Source organism: Vicugna pacos, chromosome 25 (genome assembly GCF_048564905.1).
Source record: "Vicugna pacos chromosome 25, VicPac4, whole genome shotgun sequence".
NCBI lineage: Eukaryota > Metazoa > Chordata > Mammalia > Artiodactyla > Camelidae > Vicugna > Vicugna pacos.
Genome location: NC_133011.1, coordinates 2,595,874 through 2,621,094, shown reverse-complemented (window position 1 = coordinate 2,621,094; position 25,221 = coordinate 2,595,874). Strand labels below are relative to the sequence as shown.

At 39.5% G+C, this 25,221-nt stretch overlaps 1 protein-coding gene across 1 annotated transcript in view; it reads left to right on the top strand.

Moving 5' to 3' along the window:
• The window catches only part of PIP4P2 (phosphatidylinositol-4,5-bisphosphate 4-phosphatase 2), a 52,056-nt gene that overhangs the window by 1,635 nt on the left and 25,200 nt on the right, over positions 1–25,221 (top strand). The gene's annotated exons all lie outside the window — the stretch shown is intronic.

Genomic DNA, 25,221 nt, shown 5'->3' with positions numbered 1-25,221 from the left:
TGTTTTCTAAGTTGTATGGTCTACAGTAGGTGTAAACACTTATTAATGACTATTTCAACTTCCTCCAGTCTCCCTTTTAAGACAAAATATTTGACAATTTATGGACAGACAGAGGTTGGATTTAAGGAACTGTCCTATAACAGATTTTCATCCTTGCATCTATGTTTTTGTATGTGTAGTCAAATAGTGGCTAAATTATCCCTTGAAAATGGTCATACTCAGGGATTTGCTTGTAGACATCTTTTTCATTTGCCAAATAGTTGTTTGATCGGATAAGACTCTTCAAACCATACAATAAGGTACATGTTCCAGCTCAGCCACTGAGAAAAAGAAGTTTCATTCCAGAAAACTTTTTGCAACCAAAGAAATTCAATGTGTTAAAAAACCAAATTCAACTGAGTAAATTTTAAAGATCTCATTGACTTTATTCAATGATTCATGAATCGGGCAGCATCCTGTCTCACAGATAGAGATGAGCTCCAAGGAGCTGTGCAAAATTAAAGACATGTAGGCAGGAGGGACAAGGCAAACCAGCAAAAGTGGACTGGTTGAGGCAAGGTCACTTTTCTTAAAGGGATGGCAGGGCCCCATCAGGCAGATTAACTCACTGGTGCTGATCAGATGATTCCTGACTGATTGGGGTAAAATTCCATTTCTGGCAAAGGCATAAGTGACTCCATTTGGGGCCTGTTGTCTTGTTTTTAACAACTGATTTAGCAAAAAGCTCTTTTTGCCTATTGTAGAGTAAAATCTTTTCTTAACTGGGGAATGATGGTTACAGGTTAGATGACTAGAAACACTAATTTCTCACGACATAATACCTGCGAAGCCAGAAGCGTAAATTTGAAAAGCCATTTTATTTGCATTTTCAACAGAGTATCTTTTCTCAGTAAATAACAAATGAGAGTATTTCTAAATATTTTGAGTAATACACAAGATCTGGTTCTTGAAGAGCAGGGCTAGCTGCTCATTCAGCAGTTCATTGGGACCATGTGCAGACCATGTGCCAACGGCTGCTCTGGGTGACCAAAACTAACCAAACCTCACGGAGCCCACGTTGTAGTGTGGAGAAAGAGTAAGTAAACACATAGTTGAATTATTTCAGATTGTAGGAAACACTCTGTCACCAGACCAGATGTTTTTAGTAGCTGATAACAATTAGAGTTGAAGTTTGGGATTCAAAAGACCAGAAATAGATTGTACTTTTTGATAACGAACTTTGGCTTATTATGCCATCTATAATTTAAAAAAAAATTTTAAAGTACTTAATAGCCATACAGAGCAAATATTTTCTCCAATTCAACCCTTTGCTATTTGTGTAACCTTCTAAGAACCCCAAGATGAAATGTTCCACTTCATATTCAAAGTTGGCAGCGTGTTTATTTATAGACAAGTTATTGCTAATGTAATGGGGAGCAGTTAGTGTTTTGCGTCTGGTTTCATGTGTGGTCTGTGCAACCATCCTCCTGGGCTTCTAAGTGGAATGCTGCTGGTGGTCTGTACTGTCAGTGCTGGATTCCTGCGTAGACTAGGAGACCACCCCTCCTATGATTACAGCGCGCCATTTGGTACACTTGCCAGCTTTTGTTAAATCATAGAAATTAAATTCAAAGACAGTTTTAGGCTCATCTGAAAGGAGATTGAAAAAAATACCACAAAACTTACACGATTTGGCTATACTTAATTTGTTTTCTTTAAAAATCCTACTAATTCTATAGGTAGGCTATGGGAAATGAGTATGACCTTTAAATTTATGAGATTTCCTCTGTGAAAAGTGGTTTGCCTTTGAGTGGTCGAATTATCTATGTATTGAATATGGGCATGTGATTATCTGCTTCAATGTAATTTTGCAGGGAAAAGCGTACTTTGTTATAAAGAGACAGTTTCATTCCCTTAGTTGATTTCTGTTATTCATTCAGCAAATAAATATTTGAGGGCTAGCCAAGCTCTGTGGTGGTAAGAGGAGAAAAACAGACATAGCTCCTCTTCCATTCTGGTGGGGGATATTGAGACGTAAATTACATAATCATTCAAACGAATGCAAAGTGCAGTGGGGATGAGGAGAGTGCTAGAAATATGTCTAGTGCCGCGAGAGTGTGTAATAAAAAGATTTAACCTGGTTAGGGAAGTCAGCAAAGGTTTTCCTGAGACTTGATTGAGGTCTGGAAGCTGAGCAGTAGTTATCTTGGCAAAGGGAGGATTAGAAGAACATTCTAAGTAGTAGTAGTAGTAATAATAATAATAATAATAATAATAATAATGGCACATGCAAAAGCCTTAAGCAGGATAAAGTATGGTAAGTACAAGGGACTGAAAGAAGGCCAACGTGGCAGAAGTGGAGACAGCAGCAGGGGATGTGCTGCATGAAGGGAGTGCAGAGACTAGTGTGGCTGATATTCTCCAAAGACTCTCCTCCCTCTCCTAAGAACTATGCTTTTTGAGGGTGGGGCGAGGGCATAGTTCAGTGGTGGAGTGCCTAGCATGCATGAGGTCCTGGGTTCAATCCCCAGTACTGCCATTAATACATAAATAAGTAAATAAACTTACTTACCCACCCCACCCCACAAACATGAGGTCCTGGGTTCAATCCCCAGTATCTCCATGAAATAAACAAACAAACAAGCAAACCTAATTAACTCCCCCCCCCCCGGCCAAAATAAAGAACCCTGCTTTTTGATATTCAAGTCTTTGGGAAGTTCTTCTCCTTGGATCTGGGCTGACGCTGTGGCTCAGTTGGCCTACAGAATAAAGCAATAGAGAGCTGAATGACTTCGGAGGCTAGGTTACAAGTGGTCTCACAGCTTTTGCCTCAGTGTCTTAAGAAGCACACTCTGAGGAAAGTAACTTATCTTGTAAGAATTTGAGTACCCTGGGGCTGCCATGCTTTGAGGAACCCTTAGCAAGCCACCTGCAGAGGCTTTATGGAGAGAGGGAAGGCCGACCAGTCTTCAGACGTGTGAGTGAAGAAGCCATCTTGGATACCCATTTGTGTCTTCAAATGACTCCAACCCAAGCCAACTTCCTGCTGTACCTGCATGACAGGTTCTGGGTGATTACTGTCCCAACTGAGTCTGGGAAATCTGCAGAATCATGAAAGCTAGTGTTAAATTGTTGTTTTAAGCCCTAAGTTTTGGGTGTATTATTCTGCAGCATCAGATGCTCAGAACCATAAGTATTAATCAGTTCATTATTAGCCATGTTGAAGGATTTTACCTTAAGCAAGGGGATGATCTCAGTTAGATGTTTCATTTTGTGTTAATCACTCTATGGATTAGAGAATGAAATAGAGACGGGCAAGAGTAGATGAGAATAGATAACTTTGTGTGGCCACTCTAATGATTTAGACAATTCTGACAAACTGATGATAACTTGGACTCAGGTGGTGGTGAAGCTGGAGAGGTGAGGTGCTGTTAGGAATTAAATTGAAGAGGGGTTGATGATGGGTTGGATGCAGAATGAGAGGGAGATGGCACAGATAGCTCCTAGAATTCTGGCTTCTACAACTCAGTGTGATCACCTATATTGAGACAGAGAACATCAGAAAAGGACCAGGTGTTGGAGAACACAGACCATGAGCTTAGTTTTAGACATGATAGATGTAAGTGCTTTCAGATATCTACAGTGTCAGGTAGGCAATTGGATCTGCAGGTGTAGGGCTAAGAAATGAGGCTTAAGCTGAAGATATAATATTGTATTATTTACGTATTGGTGATAGACCAATACATGGATCTTGATTTAAAGCTTCCCAAAGCCCCACCCGTGTGCCACGGCATGTGCCAAGATGGAGCATCCGTGTGCCGAGATATTGCTTATCCTCAGTCCTTGGAGTAGCAGAAGCCTTTAAGCCAGTGGCCTCCAGCTGAGTGTGAAAAGGCTTGGGAACTTTTGTCTGAGACCACTTCAGGAGAAAGAATAAGGTAAAAAGAGGAGAGAGCCTAGGACAAAGCTTTGAGAAACTCCCACATTCAATGACCAGTTAGAGGAAGAGGAGCCTGCAAAGAGGCTGACACGTGTCTTCTTGTGAGGTAGGAAGAAAACCAGGAGACTGAAATATCACTAAATCAAGGGGAAGAAAATACTTAAGGAAGGAGTGGCCAAACACGTCAAAAGCTGCAGCAAGAAAGAGCAAATAGATGAAGTCTGAAAAAACATGATTTGCACTTAGTCCCACTGAGGTCATTAGTGACCTTTGTGAGAGTTGTTTAGATATATTTATATTGAAATCCTTTATAAAGAATTAAGAACGTTCATTTCCATCTAATATAATACTCTAATATGAGTTTATTTTCATCGTAAAATTACCTTAAAGCAACTTAACTTCAGGGAAGAGGCTAATATCCCTTTATTCTGAACACACTGAGGTTTCCTGTGGAACGTGATTGGCTTTTGGAGGGCTTTATCATTTTCTTCTTACTTTGTTTCACCTTGAAAGGTGTGTAAATTCAAAACTGCTTGAGGAAATGTTTTCAGTGACTAGCAAATAAATTGATTCCTGGTTTGAGAGATAAGTTATTTAATATGTACCCTGTACTTCTTACTTAGAAATTGTACCATAAATAAGGTATATTTTTAGTGATCCTCTTATGTGCTCTACCTGGAGAAATCTAAAGTTAAAATCTAAAGTTAAAAATGGCACCTTAGATTCAAGTGGGACAGAGTCGTTTTTTTCACTTAGAACTATGTTCTGCACTTGACTAGAGTTTTACTGAGTGTCTTGGTTCAGACTGTTATAACAGAACGCCATAGACTGGGTGACTTAAACAGCAAACATCTGTTTCTCATAGTTCTGGAGGCTGGAAAATCCAAGATGAAGGTGCCAACCGATTCAGTGTCTAGTGAGAGCTGTCTTCTGGGTTGCAGACCCCCAGCTCCTTGTATCCTCAAGTGGTGGAAAAAGGGCAAGAGAGCGCTCTGGGTCCTTCTCATAAGAGCACTAATCTCATTCATGAGGGCTCTGCTCTCATGACCTAATTACTTCCCCCAAATCCCACCTCCTAATACCATCACATTGGGGGTTAAGAGTTCAGCATACAAATTTTGAGGGGACACAAACATTCAGTCCATTGCACTCAGTTAGAGTCTTTGAATCTGTTTGGGCAGGCTTGTAAATTTCTGAACCTCCTTGCATCCTTGCAGAGTTCAAGGGTGGCTGTGGATTGACAGGAAGAGATGACGTAGATCCAGAGACCAGCACTGTAGTCACAACGCACTTTAAGACTGAATTAATTCTCATTTTATTTACCTGAACCCAGTAGAGAAGCCAGGTTGTCCGAGTGAGCAGAAATAGATGCCGTGTATTTGAGATCAGCTCCCTGAAAGTCCAAACAGGGGTGAGTACCTGCCGTGATACTGAGAAGGCAGGGAAGCTTGATTTTGTGCTATGCTACAGCTGATGCTCCATTTAAGGAAATTTTTCAAAATGGTCCTTTTTTTGTTTGGTTTTTACGGAAGTATAGCTAATTTACAATGTTGTGTTAGTTTCAGGTATACAGCGAAGTGATTCAGTTTTATATATATATATATAAACATATAGAACATATATATGTTACATATATATGTATGTATATATACATATATATGTTCTTTTTCAGATTCTTTACCATTATAAGTTATCACACGATATTGAATACAGTTCCCTGTGCTGTACAGTAGGTCCTTGTTGTATAGAATGGTTCTTGAATCAAAATCTGATTTTCCGAGACCACATTCTTATGAAGGGAAAATAGAACCCAAACGCTGGTGAAGTACCTCTGTTTCCAGTGTCCCAGTATTATGGCAAGCCCATTTCCTATTATAATCCTTTTTCTATTATTCAGCAGTCATCGAGCTCCATGATTCTTTTATTCTATTTTATAATGTCCACATTTCCTCCTGGCTCTATATAGCATCTTTAAAACATTAATCAAGAAATGCTTCATTCAGTCAGTTACCATTTCAAATATTTGAGTACCTGTTATACTGTTCTAGATGCCAAAGAGCTTACATTTCAGAGAGAGATACATTTGGTGAGTGTTATAATTGCAGAGAGTGAAGAGAATAAAGCTGGGCATGAGGACAGAGGGCACCGGTGGCGTGAGGAGTATTTCAGATAGTGTGTTCAGGAAAGATAGCTCAGGATGACAATTTCTTAGAGACATGAAAAATGAGTCAGAATCGGCCATTGGAAGGTTTAGGGGAAGAGTGTGTCAGGCAGCTGGAACCACAGGCATAAAACATGCTGTTTTAAACAAGAAGGCCAGTGGATTAGAGCGTGGTGCCTCGGGGAAAGTGCGGTAGAAGAGGTTAGAGGACTAGGCTAGGGAAGACCCGGAGAGCTCTGTCGGCTGAAACAAGAAAGCACAGTGTGAGGCGAGGATGTCACTGACAGACCACTCAGTGTGCTATTACTGGACCAGGTCCTGTGAAGAGTAGCCAGAGGTCTCTGGACCACCTGTCTTACTAGTCTATTAAGGTCCAGGAAAAGAGTCCCTCTTGTTGTCTCTTCCAGTGTCAGAGTTACATGATTACAGTCATTGAGCGCATGAAGAAGTATACAACTGGTCAACTGCTTCCAGTCACCGAGTCATTATTTTTATCAAAGGCACAGTCACACATTTTGTAAAGCAAGAAACAACCATTGTATAAAATGGGCAGAATACAGGTAGTATGGCTAGTAGTAGTAATAAGGTCATAAGTAAGCATTTAAGCCAAGAATTTCCGCTAGGTGTGAGCCAGTACATCCCCAGGTCGTCTCACCGAGTCTGTTCTACACCAGTCCTTACCGTAAGGGAGGTGATGCATAGGCGTTGTCCAAAAGTCACCTCGCCCCATCTCCTAGTGTTGCTAGGCTGGTTGTCCTTAGCATTGTGTAATTATTCCCAACATAAAGGCGGGCGCCTTAAACTTAAATGATCATTACCTGGTGTTAGCCGTATAGATTCACACCATGACGGAGGGAGGTTATAGTCTTTGGCTGAAATTCTGCTTGTTGCTCTGATGGGGCCTGAGTAGCTTTAAAAGAAAATTTGTATTTATGGTGACAGTCAGAGCAAGTATGACTGATTGGCCAAGAGAGGGAATCCCATCTAGTAATATCAGCCCTGAACCAAACAGAACTGTGACTCCTTCCAGAGTAATTTTCTAAGGGCCATCCACCCAGAGCCTTGGAAAGGAGAAATCCGCAAAGCTAACCCAGACGTACTGGATGTAGATAGTTGACCCTAAACCCAACAACTGGATTAATTTTAAACTTTGCGTAGGATCATGAAATACAGTCGGTTCATAAGCAAAGGTGTGAGCAATTATCAAAGTAACTGGTATGCAGGCCTGATCCGGCATCTGTGGTCAGCTGGGTACCTCAAATGTCATCCTCTTATTCTGCTCTGGCGGTTTCTTCTTTGTTGCAGCATTGTTTTAAGGTGACTTTGAGGCCAGCAATCCTCTCTATAGGCCAGCCCAGTGCAGGGGCCCTTTTTAAGTAGGAAATATTAATCCAAGAGTCAATTCCCTTCCGTTTTGCTGTTCATGAGCTAGTTAGGAGTACCTGCTAAGGGTCCTTCCATCTAGGTTGGAGATAGTCCTTCAAATGACGTCTTTTCCACCATGTGTAATCCCCTGGTTGCAGGTCATGGGGCATCTGATGTTCAGCCAAAGATAGATTACTGAGATAAGCTTCAGAAACAAACGTAGATTGTCCTTTTAATAATTCAGTTAAACTTTACAATAAAATAACATCAGTGAGCTATTTGAGAAGTGAGTCTTGGTAAATAAAGACCTCAGTTAACAAAATTAGAATTTAATATCCACTGTACCATAATTTTTTCTCTCTAAAATTATCCTCATTTCTACCAAATATAGCCAAATTAAAGCTAATTTGTTTGCCAAATAAATCTGGTTTCAATAAGTTTGGACTGATGATTTGTATAAGTGTAATTGATCATATAAGCTCTGTTTAAATTGGCTTTGCTGGAAATTTTTATAAGGAAACTCGGATTAAATTTTTAAGAAGCCTCTCAAGGCCAGGAAAACCACACCAAGGGCTTGTCACAGATTTTGCCTGTGATATCTATAGATTTGGGTGAATTCCTCCCTTTTCAAGCTCCCTAAAATACCTTGAGATTCCAGCACCTGTTAGGAGATGGTCTTCCTAATTTACCTGATAAAGCTGCTGGGAACCTAAGAGTTTTCCGTTTCTGGGGGGAAATAAGAATTCTATATAATTTCTAGAATATCTAGATTAATAAGATTTACCCACATAATATAAGAAGATTTCTCCCTCATTTGACAATGCTCTCTATGTAATTTAACATACCAAATGAACCTGATTAGTTTAGTATCTCTTTAGGATGTTTCAGGGGCCCTATGAAGCATCTCAAAGTTAGCTAGAGATCAAGGGAACTTCATTAGAATTTGATTTGGGAAGTTTATCAAAAAATATCAAAGAATTTAAAAATATTTGGTCGAATAGCATCATAGATCACTGTAAAACAATACTTACTTACTTAAGCAAAGTGACAATAAAATATTCCAAAGGCAAATACAGGAAGTAATAGCAGATTACCAGTTAAAGGTTAAAAAAGTACTTTACAATCTGTATCAAAGGCAGGTCAACATTTTAAGAAAACTTTGTCCTTTTAATGGAGAGAAATATCAAATTCAAGTTTTTCAGTAGCTTACTTTTAAAATTCATTTACTCAATTAAATTTATCTTAAACTTAACCAATCCTGACCATGCACAAAACTCTTTTCTCAGGGTCCCTTTACCACAAATCTTCCGTAACTTTCTGTATCAGTGTTAGTTTGTCTCTTATTTTTTCCCATTGGGAAACAACCAACTCTAAGACAAAATTACTTTATTTTCCCGTAACAAATTGCATTTCCACTCCTCATACCTTCTTTTACTGAAAACGTACATATCCTACTTTCCTACTGTATACTGAAATCTTTCTCTTACTATTTCTAGTAGTTTTAATTACATATTTAAATTAGAACCCTCAATTCTTAAAAACCTTAATTTCTATTGAAAACTAGGAAGTAAGTAATTACCAACTTTTACATTATCATTCTGTCGACTGTCAAACATAAATACCAACAATAATTTCTAAAATCATGTGCTGTCTTGTGGAAAATATCTCAGTGTGGCACAAACATATTTATTAATAATCATAAGTATTTTTAGATTCTTTGTAAAAGGAAGTTCAGTAATTAATGTTTCACTATCTTATTTTATTTGGGAATGACTTAGCTATTTAATAAAATTCCATCATTTAACTTAATTTAGTACAACTCTAAAATTTCAAGTTACCATATATCTGGAGAAATTATTTTTAAGTAAACATTCCTGTCCTAAAACATAATTATTCCTAAAGCTCTTATCTTCTTTACGTTTAATTTACTTATAAAATTTTCATCATACCAAGTTATTTTTTGCTGACAAATTTGCAACAGATACAACAAGATTTTATTGTACTTCTGTTAAGCCTAAGTACAATAAAAATATTATACTTAATGTTGATGACTCTAAAGACATGTCTATATTATTAATTAAATGGACAAACTTAAATTAACTTTAATACCAGGTATTAATTAATTCTGAATATTTCCCAGTTCAGCATGAACCTGAAATTCATCTTGGCCAGTTTTCTTTTATATTTCTAATAATTCATGTAAGTGCTCACTTTTCTTTAAGCCAATTAAATAAAGCTCATTTACAAATTAATTTTGCTAATACCATCCAAACGTAAAACATATAATATGACACACATGGACGTATAGACTGGCACAACCAGAAATCTCAAAGCTTCATTTTAAAACTTAGTTATTAATCAGGTATTGCAATATAAAACTCACCAGTTTATAAATAACAATCAGAATAAGTTACTTTTAAAACACCCTCTTCCTCACCCTTTTTTCCCTCCCAGTCTCAGGAATTGGAGGTGGTCTAGATAAGTATTGCTGAGAACCGTGGTTAAATATTTACAGCTCAAGGCACAGAGAAAAGCAAGTTCTCTTTGAGGAACTTGTTCCCTCAGTGTCAGAATTCTGAGAAGATGTTTTGTCAAGCCAGCTTTCTCTAACAACTGCATATGCAATAAAAGAGCCCCTATTGGCCATTCTCAGGGCAATATTTTCCTTTAATTCCCAATTAAGTAAGCACTTGTAATTATACTTCATGTATGTACATAAAACTGGCTGCAGTGTTAGTTGGAGGTTGGCTCTCCGACACCCCTTGTTTCTCTGTTTCAGAGACTCTGTTTCCCATTTTAAAATTGAATTGTTGAGGATAAAATTCACTAATGACATTGTGTGGTGGGCCAGTGTGCTGCTTGTGCGCTCAACCCCTCTAGGCATCACCGTGGATTCGTTTCAGCCCTCTTACACGTCTTGGTTTCTCCCTTCAGTAGTCTCAGGCCACTGTGGTTGCTCAGATCGCTGAATGGCCAGTTCTTATACATGATCCCCAGGTGAGCAAATCTTTTAATTAATGAATGGGTTTCCCTACGGGACTGCTACATGGTATGAGGACTCTGTCTCTACTACTTCCGTAAATTTATGAGTTGCCTGAGAAAGCCATAACTGACCAGGAGGAGCCTTGTCACTCTTCTTAGGAGCAAAGCTCTCATGTAATATCTTCACTTTTATCCTGACAGATTCTGTTAAGCCAGCTGAATTGAGGAAAGGCATCAGATCAGCCTCCTACCTAACCACTCTGCCCAGGCCGCGCAGTGTCTTTCAGCAGAGTAAACCTGTTTTTTTCAGCCACCCCCAGTGTCTGTTAGCGGGGTGGGCATCTTCCCCAGTGTTTTTCAGCTAGGGGGACAGGCACCTGTTGTAACAGTAAAACCCAGTAAAACTCAAGATCATCAGCCAATATGGGAGATCTAAGAACCAGGAGAGGCTCACCCAAGTTCATCTGGACTCTTCGAAAAGGTAGATGGGCACAAGAGGCCTCTGCTGGTACCGAGATCTGGTTCCTAGTAGAGTCCGGGCAAAGGAAAGAAGTCTGCTCTGGGTCCCTTCATTGGTCACCAAAACTCAACTGAAAAAGAAAAATGCACTGTGTGAGAGTTAGGAGCTAAGTTTTATTTGGGGCAAATGAGGACTATAGCCCGGGAAACAGTCTCTCGGTTCAGAGGAACTGTACCAAAGAGTTTGGGGAGGGGGAGTCAGTATCTATATGATTTTAGTGAAAGGGGTATACGTGCAATCAAGCACACATTCTGGCAGGAGGTTGCTGCTACTCACAAGGAGCAGATCTTTTTTATGTTAATGATTTTAGTGTTTTTCTAGATATGAGAAGAAATTAGGCTCCTAAAATCTCCTGAATAATATCTCACTCTCTGAAGGCCCATTCTGCTAGTTTTTCCTGGAGCACAGACAGAGTAGCTCATTCCTGACCCCCACCCTGAACTCTTCTCAGGACGTGTAGAAGGTCAGCAACTGCGGTGCCTACTACTTCGTCCTTGGTGATGGCAGGTGGCGAGTGACAGTCTTTAGTTGGTAGCTTTGCAGGCCACCATCAGAGATGGGATTGTGTGCCAAGGATAATGGGAGGCCAAGGAAGCTTTGGAGCAAAGGAGAGATGTGAAATTTAAAATGTTTTCCTTTTAAGTAGATCAGCCTGGTTGGTGTTTGGAGAATGAATTATTGGGGGGAGGGAAATGAGAAGAGGCTAATAAGACATGAAACTAACCAGGAAGCTGTTAGGATGGAATAGGCAAGAGGTAATGGTGGTCTGAACTAGGGCAGAGGTGACAGAAGCAGTGAAATGTGGTCGGATTCTGGATATATTTTAAGCATAGAGCAGCAGGACTTGCTGATGGATTGAATCAGTGGAAAGAAAGGAATCATAAATCTCTAAAAAGACCTAAACGACTAGGTAAAAAAAATGTGCTTTTTTCTAAGATGGACAAACAGCAAGAGTTGAGTGTATGGGGGTAGACAGAGAAGTACAGTGGGAATCAGTATTCTGTTTTAGACAAGTTGAGTATGAAATACCCTTAGTCATCACTCAATTTGAAATGTCTAGTAGGCAGTTGGATGTACAAGTCTGGAGTCAGGAGACATCAGGGCTCGGGAGCAAATTTCATTCAAGAATTATTTATGGTAGCACTTTGTTGTGGTGGTGGTTGGGGGTGGGGGCTGATGCTTTCAACTTCTCATTTATTTCCAAGGATTCTGCAAACTCTTTTCAGCAATGCCAAACTTTTAGGATAAAGCATTCTGTTAAAATCTTGCAAAATTTGTGGGATAGATACAGATGTTAGCCAGACATATGATGGAGATGTTAGAGAGGAGAGTTAGCAGGATGGATGTTCATAATTATATTTGAGGGCAGTAAGCAGCTATCTGGAAAGTGATCAATGGAAACCCTAATCCTTCCACTTTGGGGAGAAGCAGACAAACCTGGGTACAGCTTTGTGCTCAGCTGTTCTGTGTTTCATTTTTATGAGGATGGAGAGATACTGCATAACCCAGAGTGACAACTCTTTAATAGCTCTTAAAAGGGGATGCATTCTTACTGCTGCTTTCTGTTCTTTTGAGAGAACTTCTATACTTTTGGGGGTGGGTAGTTCAGTGTGAGTGGGGAGTGCATCAGAGTTTGTGTTGCTTTGGCACTTGTCTAGATTTTTTTTTCCTTTCCCTGGTTGCTATCCTAAAGTGAATTTCTTTTTATAAAAATAAATATATGAAAAAGCAGTGAAAATTGCGGCTCCTCCTCCTGGCCTTCAGATAAGTTTCTCAAACACTGTGTAACTAAATCCCTTTGTAGTCTCCGAGGTGATCTGCCGTCAGGTGTGGTTTGGCCTGGAGGAGCTGACACTTGAATTCTCTCTGCCAGTTGCTCGCTGTTGGCCTTAGAATAGCTACTTTACATGTCTGGGCCTCAGTTTTCCATCTGAGAAGGAGTGGGTAGTGTGTTCCCTCTTGCGTTTATACTCCATGACACATTATTCTTGGTAAGGAATCTGTATACACCTAGGAGAATGTAGCTGTAACTTCAAAATATAGACGGTTATTATCTTTTCTTACTTCATTCTTTTACTTCCAACGTCCCTCTTTTACTTAAGTTCCTATTTCTTACAGTACTCCTTTGAAAATTGCAAAGAAATTATATTGAACTTTAAGGAGTATTACGTGACTCTTTTAACCAACTAACATGCAATGATTTTTTTCCTTCCGTAGAAAGTATTTGTATGTGCCACATGACCAGTTAGGGCATTCTATTTAAAACATGTGTTTCTAAAGGCAATGGCAAAATCCTTTTTCCTCCCATACTTTGTCCGTTGAGGCATTGTAGCTTGGTAGATCCATGATAGGGATTTCAAACCAGTATACAAGAAACCCTCTACAGTTCAACTTTGAATGGGTGACTTCTGCAAAGGGAGAGTTTGAGGGGGGGCTTCATTATAAGATGACATTTTTAAGTTTCCGAGATTAAAGTGCTGGGATCCCCCATCCAGAGGAAGAGTAGCGCGTAGTAGTGACGTTGAGTGGACTCAAAGTGAGAAGCCTTTCACAGACACCTGAGGTGGAATTACTCTTAGACCACAGGAATTTCCCAAATAAACATTGATTTCTACTGAGCTGTATGGAGTCTACCAATTGATACAATTTAAAATGCCAATTTAAAAATTTATGAGAAGATCAATTTCCAGATTTACAGAATTCAGGGATCCTGTTTGATTCTCTGTATAGAATGCTAGGCCTTGCTCAACAAAAACAGTATTTGTATTTATTACCAGTCCCTCCTGACAGCATTGATTATTACTGCAACCATCAGACGTGCCTGAATACCAGATGGCGTAAGTAGAAGGCATTTGGTCTTTTATGACCTAGTCTCAAAAGTCAAATGCAGTGTCACTTCTGCCATGCTCTGTTGGTCAAAATAGTTACACACCACCTGCACTTTAGCCGAGGGAGCATAGGTTTCACCTCTAATGGCATGAGTAGCAAAGACTTTGCAGCCATGTTGTGAAGCCAGACAATGAGCTGCGATGTGCCCACAGACTGGAACACTATGCAGCTGGGAAAGGAATGAGGAAAAACTCCATGCACCAGCATGGAAAGATTGCCAGGATACAAAATGAAGTGAAAGAAGCAAGATGAAGAATGATATATAAAGCATATTCCCTTTTTTGGTAAGAAAAATGGAGGAAAGAGAGTATGTGTATGTGTCTATTACCTGTAGTAGACCAAGAAACACTGGAAGAAGTCAAAAAAATAATAATTTAAGTGGAAATCTCTGAAGTAAGGCATGGTGGATGGGCACAGAAATTGGAGTAACAATTCAAGCATACACTTTTGTACGTTAATATTGATTTTTGAACCAGGCAAATATGTTACTAATAAAAATTTAATGTATCAGAAAGCACTTCGGCCACATTACGTTATTGATTCTGGTAGAGTTTATCCTTGACCAGGACCCTGAACACTTGAACAAATGGTATTTTTAAGTCCATGTCCCCACATCTCTGTGCAGGTCCTTGCAATGGCACCTTACGTTTCATTGTGTTTGCTTTGGTTCTTTACTCCAGCCTGTCAGGATCTTACTAGGAAGAACCCTGTTTTGAAATGGGAAATGTCTCACTGTGGGTTTCTGTTTTTCCTAAGACCATATTCATTGCCTCCTACCAGCATCATTTATTAGCCACTTCTAGTCTTTTCAAGATGAGGATTTACTTTTGGCTTCCTGTGGGTAGATGAGTAAGAGAGGAATTTGGGACACTGAAACATTTAAATTCTATCCAATCATCAAAGCCCTTTCTTTTCATGTAATTTGTTCTAATCTCTGTTACTGGAAGATATATGTTCCCAAAGCAGTGTCTCTCCACATTTCCGTTATCTATTTTAATACTTATTTGTGTGCATGACCTTATCAAGGGAGACAAGGAGGGGGATGGGATTCCTGCATCTTTCATCTCTGCGTCCTGCATAGCCTCTTGCCTATAATCTTATATTTCTAGGCACTTAACAAGTATCAGTTGTATGAATGAATGACAGAGTGAGAAAACAAGGGAGGACGCCATGACGGTGACTTTGCAGTCACTTAGGGAGTGAAGACTTTACAGGGAGCTGGAGGAACATGAGAACAAAAGACGGAACCAGCGACTCATGCAGTTGAATGCCTTTCTTCATTAGAGATGTCCACGTGGCAAAGGCAGGCGCTCCATTGCTATACCTCGTGCTGGCTGCATCGAGTTAATGGAGTAACCTCTGATTTCTTTCGCAATCTCTGTTTTCTTTAAATGAAGTTGAGTTAACCCATGGGGTAAAAATATCTATGTTCTAGAATTTAAGAGATTAATTCAGTAAATATGCTTTAAAAATACATATTGGTTCTAAGAGGTTCCATTCACTCCATATATTATATCTGATTGTGCTTAGATTTATGGTGAGTGTGTCCCAAATTCCAAAAGTGCTAAACTGGTGACTTCTTGTTTCTAATCTGTTAATTCCTAAGTCATTTTTTTTAAAGAGTGAAATATTTCAGGATAGAAAAATACTGAGTATAATATAATCATTCATATGTCTTACCCTCTGAGTCCCTCAGACCTTAGCATTGCGCCGTACTGTTTCATGTATTTAAGCAAATAAAACATCACAAGTCCAGCTGAACTGTTTCCTTCCCCGCACACTGGGGTCATCTCCTCCCTCGTTCTTTCTCATCTAAAATGTTTGACAACTAATTTTGAGTTCCATTATATTAAGTATGTTTTATAACTATGATTTATGAATATTTGTAAACCTCGTAAGTTATCATTTAGTGTTTATACCTAGTTATATGTGAAGAGTGTCTTGCTTTCTCTTAGAAAATGCGCATGGTCTGTGATAGTGAAAATGAGCAGTCTGGGAGGAGAGACAGAGTAGAAATTCGTTACCTCTTCAGGCTGTAGGAGGAGTTTCTTAATTTCTAGGCAAGTACATTTTTTTTTTGCCCTGGAAACAATTTGTTTTTCTGCACTGAAAAATGAATCTCTCTCTATTTTCCTTGAAACATGTGCTTTCTTGGAAGCAATATTGTAAATAACAAATTAAGAATGGACCCAGGCATATAAACAGCATGATTTCACATAAATCATGTCAGAAAAAATGCATTTTTTAAAATAAAAATAAACACAGTGGTTGGTAAAATGGAAGGATACCTAACTTATTAACTGTCAGTACTTGAAGAAAGCACTGATGCCGCAGATGAAGTGCGTTAGAACCGGGTAACAACATTGCCTAATGAGAAACAGAAAGGACAGAGCAGGAGCTTTTGTCATCTAGGAACTGGTCATTGGCAGGTCCTTTGGCATTTCTTGCCAGCATCTCCAGTTATATTGCATATAGAATGCCTAAGACCAGAAGGGAATGAAAAATAGCAGATAAATTGGTCATCGTGGAATTCAGCATTCATCATCACCTGCTGTATAAGAATGCCTGGTCCACTGTTGCCTTGGGGTCCGCCGTGGACCCACATGAGCTCCTGCAGGCAATACTGGAGGCACTAGGATGTAGACTGATACTGGTCTCAAGCTGATCTTGCAACCACACTTCATTGGGTTTGGCTGTATTTCTAGAGCTGCTGTTTGGACAAAGGAGTTAATGGTAAAAATACATAGCAAGGTTGCAGCACTTGAATGCTAAGCTGTGCTGGAGTGACCCTCTGTCACCACGCCCCTTCCCTCCCCACCCCTCATCCCCGACATGCTGTGCCTTAGTCAGAGCTGTATGCCCTCTTCTCTGCTCCTGCAGCCCGCTGTGTGCACGTCCTTCTCAGAGCACTTACCGTGCCAAATTGCACTTGGAGTTTTCCTGCCTTTCTACACGTTAGGGATTTGAGCCCTTTGAGCCCTGGAACATGCCTCCTTCTCCACGGCATCCCCGACATACATCCAGTACAGCGTCTGGCACAGAGCAGATGCTCAGGGACTTCTGACCGAATGCTGACCAATTCCTGGAAATCCATTGTGGAGGGCCTGGCTGGCTGCTGCTTTCTGCCCAATTATGACCAAAGGCCTCTTGCCCTTCTCTGGCATCAGAGCTCGTAGAGGGGGCTCACATCACACCTCCTCAGTTACAGAACTGGAGTTGCTGTGGGCCAGCGGTCCAACTCAGAACACAAGTGAGTTGAATGACGATGTGCCATTTGTCACCACTCCTACATCTTTCCTGTCCTTCCCAGTCGCACTGATCTCTGCAGTCCTCCCAGGGGTGGGGAGTTGCTTTTGGCAGAATTTCCAGGGGCCCTCTGTGTGCCCCTTCCTATCTCAAATTATGGGCCAGAAGACCAATTTAGATATCTTGCTGGTTGCCAAGAATGCCTGTTCCAATTCTATATTCAAGAACTGGGAAGATGACTTCAGAGTGGGTCCCAGTTCTACCAAGACCACTACGGGCTGCATCTTTGTATATAGATGTACTCTGTCTATAACCTGGCGGTCAGATGGTGTAGACATAACCTCTCTGACTGGTGGACCACAGTGGAATTTTGAGTCTTCAGGAATTTGAGAGCAGTTTCTAGTAATCCCTGAAAGACGTGGGCATTTTCTTTTTCTCCAGCACACAGTCACTCTAGCTGATGGTCTCAGAGGTGTTGGGGGAAGGTTTGGAGATTTGTAGTATATGCTTATGGTGGTGTTGCTGGATCACTCCTCAGAGTGTCCACAGACCCTTCAGTAAAGATGCTCTGGGTCTGTGAACTTGCCTTTGTTAGAAACTGATTGAAAAAGCCGTGGCTCACCATTCGGACTGCTCAAGTCAGGCTGCTGGTTTTAAGACCTGGTATTTTGTATTATGTATAGCCAGGTGACATTCGTGTAGGTTACCCATCTATCTCACTCTTAGGCTCATTTCAGTGAGCCACTGCCAAAGGTCCTTGTGGGTCAAAACTTTCTCATATCCACTCTTCCCCATTATAATAAATACACCCACCTTGTCTTCAACTTTTAAGTGCTGCCATTTGGCCTCTGTCACTGTGGGATTTCGTAGTCTCAGTTGGAGTCATCCTGCACTGTAGTGCCCTGTGTAGGAGGGCCACCGCAGCAGAATGCTTGTGTTCTCCTAAATAGTGTATAAATCAGCATCTCAGTGAGAGGGTAGCCTCTGGGTCCTCTTGGGGAATGGAGTGGGGTATGGGCATGCGATTTCATGTGGTAAATTAACCCCAGCGCTCCTGACTCCATAGGCCTTTGATTGCTTCTTCTGCATCACGCTAGGGACATTTTGACATTTCAGTCTCATTAAATGCAAGGCCAAGTCTCATCAGTCAACAAGTAAACTGATGGAGCTGCTTCCAGCTTTAAACAAACATCGAGTCCTGAGCTTCTGGCAGGTGCACTTGTATTACTACGTTGGGTTCAACTCAGTGTTCTATTCTATCCTCCTTGCTTTAATCCCCTTAGGATTCACTCCCACGCATATTCTCCAGGTTTCTGACAAAATGCACTGTCAAACCTTGCAGTTTTCTTGATGTGTAAGCCGCTTCTTTCTGAGTCACACTTTGACCTCGTCCTCCTAAAGCTTGTTGAGCTCAGATCTTAGTTTATGGGTCTTGAAACAACAAGGGGTTTGAGGACGAGTCTTAATGCAGATGGTCGTCCCCTTTAAGACAGCTGCTTCACGTGAGGTTGTTACAGTTTTCCATTAAGAGGAAGCTGATCTCCTCAGACACAAGAAGGAATGATCCGCTTGCAAGGGAGGCTCAGAGTGACTCAGGGGTTTCAGATTCTCAGCCCTGTTTGGATACAACCAGATGGCCCCATTCCAAGTGTCAGAGTTCCTCTCCTTTGCAATCAGCGCCCTAACTTTCACATGGCGGACTTGGTAAGGCTGTGGATTTACCTGACGTTATAATTTAGCAATCCACACGATTAAGTTTGGAGTTTGATTTTCAGCAGTATCAGCCCTGTGGCAACTGAAATCAGCAGAACTTTGAGGGCTGCAGTAGAAGGTGTCTGGTTCTCTGACCATGGCTTGTGCTGAGAATTTAAAGACCTGAGCTCCTCCTTTTTTTTTTTTTCCTTTTTCTGAAAATGCTCCAGTCCATTCATGAGCATCTACCCCGTATCACAATCCATATAGTAATTATTGCTGCCGTAATTGTCAAGTGAAGAAGCCACAAACGTCACAATCATCTACAGGAAATAATCTGATTCACCAAGATGCCGCTGGATGTCATCACTTACTGCCTGACACCGTGTCACTGGTGAAGGAGCTCGGCACTGCATTCAAGCCCGAGGCATGACCGACCCACCTCTCCAATCCCATTTTTGAGGGTCTGTTTGCTGGGACTGCTTCTCATAGGAGTTTTTGTAACAGTTAGGACCTGAAGATAGAAACCACATAACAGAATAGAACAGAAAGAATTGTTGATTAGGTACAAAGTTGTTAACTAGGAAACTAAAATGTAAAAATATCATCCTCAGGTATCAAATAGGTATTAAATTCAGGAAACAGCTGTCACCTCTAGGTTTGAGAGAATAAAGGGAAGAGACTGGAATTATTAAAATTTAGTAACTTAGAGGAGTAGAGCTGGAACGTGACTTCCAAGAGGCACCAGCCAGCTGGCGCGGTGTCTCCGGGCTCTGGGGAAGGATTTTGTCCCCCAGGGGAAACGGCTGCCAGTCCCTTCTTCCTCCTCTGACCTTGCAAGTTCCCTTTGTCACCTCCTATTAACAGAACACAACCTGAGGCCAGCTGACAAAGCAAAAACGTGGCTTTTAGAGTTTGAGCTCCAGCATGACAAAGCAGAGAAGGGTGAATTTGGACCTGAGAGTTGTTAGCCTAATGACTAGCACATTTACCTTCCAATCTGACTTCAGCCAGATGGACGCTTCTGAGGATGCCATGGTTCTGAAAGAACCCAAGAGTCTCCTGGAATGATTGATTTATTCAGTTTTAGAGAGGGGTGGGGCAGAAGGTGGTCTTCCCTTTATCTGGGTTGAACTGGACTAGAAAGCTTTTACACAAGAAGTGGATATCCCGTAGCAGCCAGCACACCCTGTCCCTAACTGTGCCCACTACAGAGATGCTACAGAGGAGAAAAAGGAAAAGCTAGGGCTTTCCTCACTGGCTGGTCCTTTATCCTTTTCTTGCTCATCCGATAACCATTGTGTTCTAAAACACCTCTCATTTTAATCTGATGTTATTTTTCAATTTTGATACAACATCCTTGACAAGGGCCTGAAGGACTGAACATAATGAATATTAGAGAAGTAAGTGAATTAAATTGGAAAATATTGTCACTTTATAGACTTATAAAGCAAAGCTGAGATAATAAACATTACAGCTATCCAACAAAACAATTTCAACCTTTAAAATGCTCGAGGATAGATCTGGTTAGAGATGAAGTGTGGATTAATACACCAGGATGAATTAGCAGGGAGGAGGCGCTTTTTGGCATAAAATAGATAAACTAGGTTGACGTTTGTGATGGGAAAGTGTAATTTGATCACTTGTGGGTTTACTGAATAGTAATGGTTCCTTTTGAGTGTTTCAGGGAACATCATTATGTATGCCTGTGGTCTGTGTTAGTGCTTCTCGTCTCTTTTACGAGTTTCAGTTTTTCTATGAAATTTTTATATGAGATAATTCTTTCTTCGTACTCTGTCCATTCTGTTCTAATTTTCATTTTTCCTGACTCTTCTTTCTCCTCCTCCTAATCCCGTTTAACTCCGATCTGATTCTTAGGTCTAAGTATTTCTGCAGAATTATCATTAGTCCTCACATCTTGTCCCTGTGTTAAATCTTTATTCATTAAGACAGACAGTTGTCATTATAGAGAGACCTCTGGGACATGAGTCAGCTCTTGGCTTTGCTGAAGTGCTGTATAAAATTTTCTTCAAAAGTTAGAATACTATACTTCAATAAAAAATATATATATATATATATATATACCAAAAAAAGGCAACATGGATTGAGAACTCCAGAAAAAAAAAAGAAAATTCTGATGATTTTCATTTTTTAGACAGTCTTTTTTTGTTAAAAAAGGTACATATTTATTTACATTAAATGTACAAATGGGAATATTTATATACATAATATTAGTTTTTAAAAATTTCTCAAGGTAAAAATTCAAACTATACAGAAAAGTATGAAGTGAAATAAATGTAAGTTTGTTTCCTCCTCCAGTATATATGTGTATATGAACACGTGATAGACTCTCAATATATTTATTTTAACACAATTTTAAAACAGCATGCTAGGTTATTTTACTATCTGACCTTGTGACTTAACAGTTTTACATATAATGACTTAGAGGTGTGTGTCATGCTTTTTAATGTCTACACACTAGTCTATTTTGTGACTGCACCATACTTTTTAAAAACATGTCTTCTATGGCTAACATTTAGGTTCTTTTCTGATTTTTTTGCCATCATAGGCAATATTGCAGTAAATTTTCTTGTATATACATTTATACATACATCTCTGATATAGGGTGTATTTCTTCAGGTAGAATGGTTTAGCTAAAAATTTATGTCTATTTTAATTTTGATTGTTTTGCCTAATTACCTCCAAATATATTGTGCCACTTTACATTCTTACCTACATATGTGTTAGTTTTACTGCACCCTCACTGATACTGGGTATTAGCAAATGTTTTGATATAATCCTGTTTTGTATCACAAGTAGTATCATGTTTTCGGGGCTTTTTTTTTTCTCCTTTTTCAGTTTTATTAGGTAGAATTATTATACATACGCATACACATTATATTGCATGTAAACCATATATATGGTATACTGCACAGTTTTTTAGTTGACATATAGGTACTGATTATTGTTTCTAAGAACAGATTAGATCTTTAGCTTTTTAAATTTACAGAGTTATCAAAGGAAATAAAGCTAAGTACAAAATAAGAATCAGCAAAGTTTAATTTTTTAGACAGTCTTTTTTTTATTAATTGAGGTCTAATCAGTTTACAGTGTGTCAATTTCTGGTATACAGCACATTGCTTCAGTCATACGCGAATATGCATATGTTCATTTTCTTACTTTTGGACAGTCTTTTACTATTGTTTTATAAGAACTCAGAGAGACCTGACAATTCTGCAATTCACAGAAATGTTGCTCTACCAGAGCAACAGTTGAATCCAGTGATTTGGGGAACCACCTCTGGTATTAGACTTGGGTTCATCATGACCTTGATACTTATTGTGGTATATAACTTTGAATGTATTATTCAGTGTTTTTGAAATTTGATTTTCTTATCTGAAAATGGGAATAATGCCTAACTTGGACTGTTACGAGGATTGAAAAGAGACATGGTATAAAGTGCTTGACGTGATACTCAGCACAGAGCAAATAATATAAATTGGTGGACTTAAAAAAAAAGAGAATCTCTGGGCTTTAGTTTTCTCTTCCAGAAGATGAAGAAATTACACTATATACTAGACTAAGATGACTTGATTTCTAACATTGCACACGCCTGGAACTTTGAGGAAGTTTTCAGGATTGAGGACTACTGAGCTAACAAATACTACTCACGTGGAGGAAAAAAAAATTTCCCCTTAGGCAAACCCCATAGAGAAAATGATCATTGTTTAACAAGTAAGACTCTTCCAAAATTAAGAATTTTTGTGACTCTTGATTTTTGTGATCCCAAATTCTGGGATTACAATGGACCCTTTATCCTGGGCAGAAATTTAAAATAGGTATAATAGTGGTGATCTGTCGACTGTTTTAAAGTGGAAAGAGACAAAATGAACAATCTTCAAGTTGCTAATTACTGCAGGTTTACTAACTGTGAAATAAATTTCTGGAATTACAAGTCCTTTACAAGAGGAGATGGAGATGTAGGTGAAGGTTTCCTTGGGGTAAAAGTAGAAGAAATATCTCTAAATCAGTTTAGGGCTGAAGTAATGGACAGAAAATTGAAATGACAGGCCTAAAGCATTGTTTGGCAGAGCAGCTAGGCTGCAACATCTGTCATCGTATTGATCTCCTGGGTTGTGCTTATCCGGCGGGCCAGGCCAGTGTCTCCTGACTTCCCTGCCTCTCTCAGTGCATGAGTTGGAGAAGGTACTGTTCTGTGGAAGAGAGCCCTTTTTCAAGTTAAGCTGTACTCCTCTGCTAGGACCCTAGCTCCTCTTCAACGAGAGGAGTGGTAATACACTTAGTGTCATTTTCCTAAGAAAAACAGGTGTGTCTGATAAATTTCAGTGGGTCACTCACTCATTCATTCATGTATTCATCCATCCATCCATTCAATAAATATTTAGTGAGCATCCGTCAAAGGCCAGGCACTATGACAAGTGCTGAATCAGTCCTGAACAGGCTGGACATGCCCCGGCATCGTGGACCTTGGAGTCTCTCCTCTCATAGACTTGTAATCCTCAATTATTCTTTCCCCTCTCCTTCCACTTCCCAAGCCTCCAAAAGATTTTGGCATATTTTTGTCATTGAAAGCTTTTCTCTTTTTTACAGGTTAAAAATTAGGTGGTGCAAATCTTAGAGGAAAAGTTCGCAGGGTTTTGTTGGTTCTGAAACACTTCAGATGCTTCTCCTGTTGAAATCTTTCAGAGATCCCACTGAGAAAACTTTTGCCTGTTGGAGTGGATGGGTTTTACCTTCCTTACATGTAGCTGCAGTGTGTGCGCTCCTCCCCTTCCCCTCAGTGCTCTTGTTTTCTTTGTGAAATTGTCTTGTCTTTAAATTTCTTTTCTATCGTGCTATGTAAGATGGAGGCCTGGAATTATGAAAGACCCACTTTCGTTACTTTATAACTCAAGGAAAGGGCAAAGGAGGAAACTAGCTTTTATTAATAATTCTATTGCTAATAATTATTAAAAATAATATTTAGTAATACACACCAGGCAGTGTGTCTTGACTTTCTAATGAGGTATGTATTCTTTTTCCCACAGCAGTATCTTCTTTATTGAGATCGGATAAAGTAATCTGCAGATTGCAAGGGCTCAAATGTATTGCTCACTCACTGATCTTTTAACCTTTTTTTTCTTCTTTGTTAATACATTACACATCACTCTACATCAACCTCAAATTCTATCAAGGATTTAAAACTCTTTATAATTTAAGACATCTATACTTTCTTTTCAAGTTCTGTGTCTGGCAGTGTTCTGGTATAAGCCTCTCAGAAATGTGTTCCTGTTGTTATTTCAGTGTGGCCTTTTCTGCTGCAGAAATTTGGCTTAATATGAATCATTTGAATGAATAAGACTTGTTGCTAGTCCTCTGCAAGTCTAAAAAAATCTGCATGATACGCCCCAAGGATGTGAAGCGGTAATACGAGGGATTTTAAATCTATCATTACGTGCTGTCCTCTAACTCATTGTAAACCATCACAGAGTTCAGAATCTAATCCAGTGATAGAAAAATCTGTTTCAAAATGGAGGTTTTCTCTTTTCATGATTAGCTGTTGCAACTGCATTTTATAGTGTCACAGAAGCCCTTTGAATATCGGTGTTCTGTAGATGGGATTCAATCACGTGTTGAGGGGTAGCGTTTTCTAAATGTCCTGTGACAATACCCTCCCTTGAAATGCCTTCCTATACTTGTAATTAACATAGCTACAAAATTTGAGGATAGGCAGTCCGCTTTAGAAATCCCAGCCCAGAGTACTATGTTTAGATTCCTTTTCTCTGACTTCTGTAACAAATACATACTTCCGGTAGTTGGACACAATTCTGAAAGTGGGCTTCTACCCTTTATTCAGTTACCCAATTAGTCAACTTTAGGATTTTCAAAAAAACAGTGTGTGCATGTGTGTGTGTGCACGTGTGTGTGTGTATCTCTGTATTCTGGGAATTTTCAAATACACACAATAGTAGTAAGAACAGAGTGACCTCCTATGTCATCATATTCTTTAGTGTCGACATTTTGCTACTGTCGTTTCATCTGTTAACCCAGTTTCTTCTTGGAGAATTTAAACTAAACCCCAGACATTGTATTATTTGCCCATAAATACTTTGATACATTTCCTAGATTTTTAATGTTAGGTAAAAGTTTGAGACTAAAATTGTTATATTTACTTTATTCTTGTTTTTTTGTCTGAAATGAACATGGTTGATTCTAATTAGAACATGTTCCATGTTGATGAGTTTAGTTTTCCTAGGTTCATTTTTGTCTTTCCTTGATTGCCACCCAAACCCTATTTTGTTCTTGTCGTAGCCAGCAGCTCATATTCTGTTCTAGTATTAAACAGAGCACGAAAAGCATACAATTTATGCGAACATATAGGTGATTTTAAAACTCTGTTTTTATTGACTATTTCTGTTTCTTGGGAGTCAGATCATTAGGAAAGAC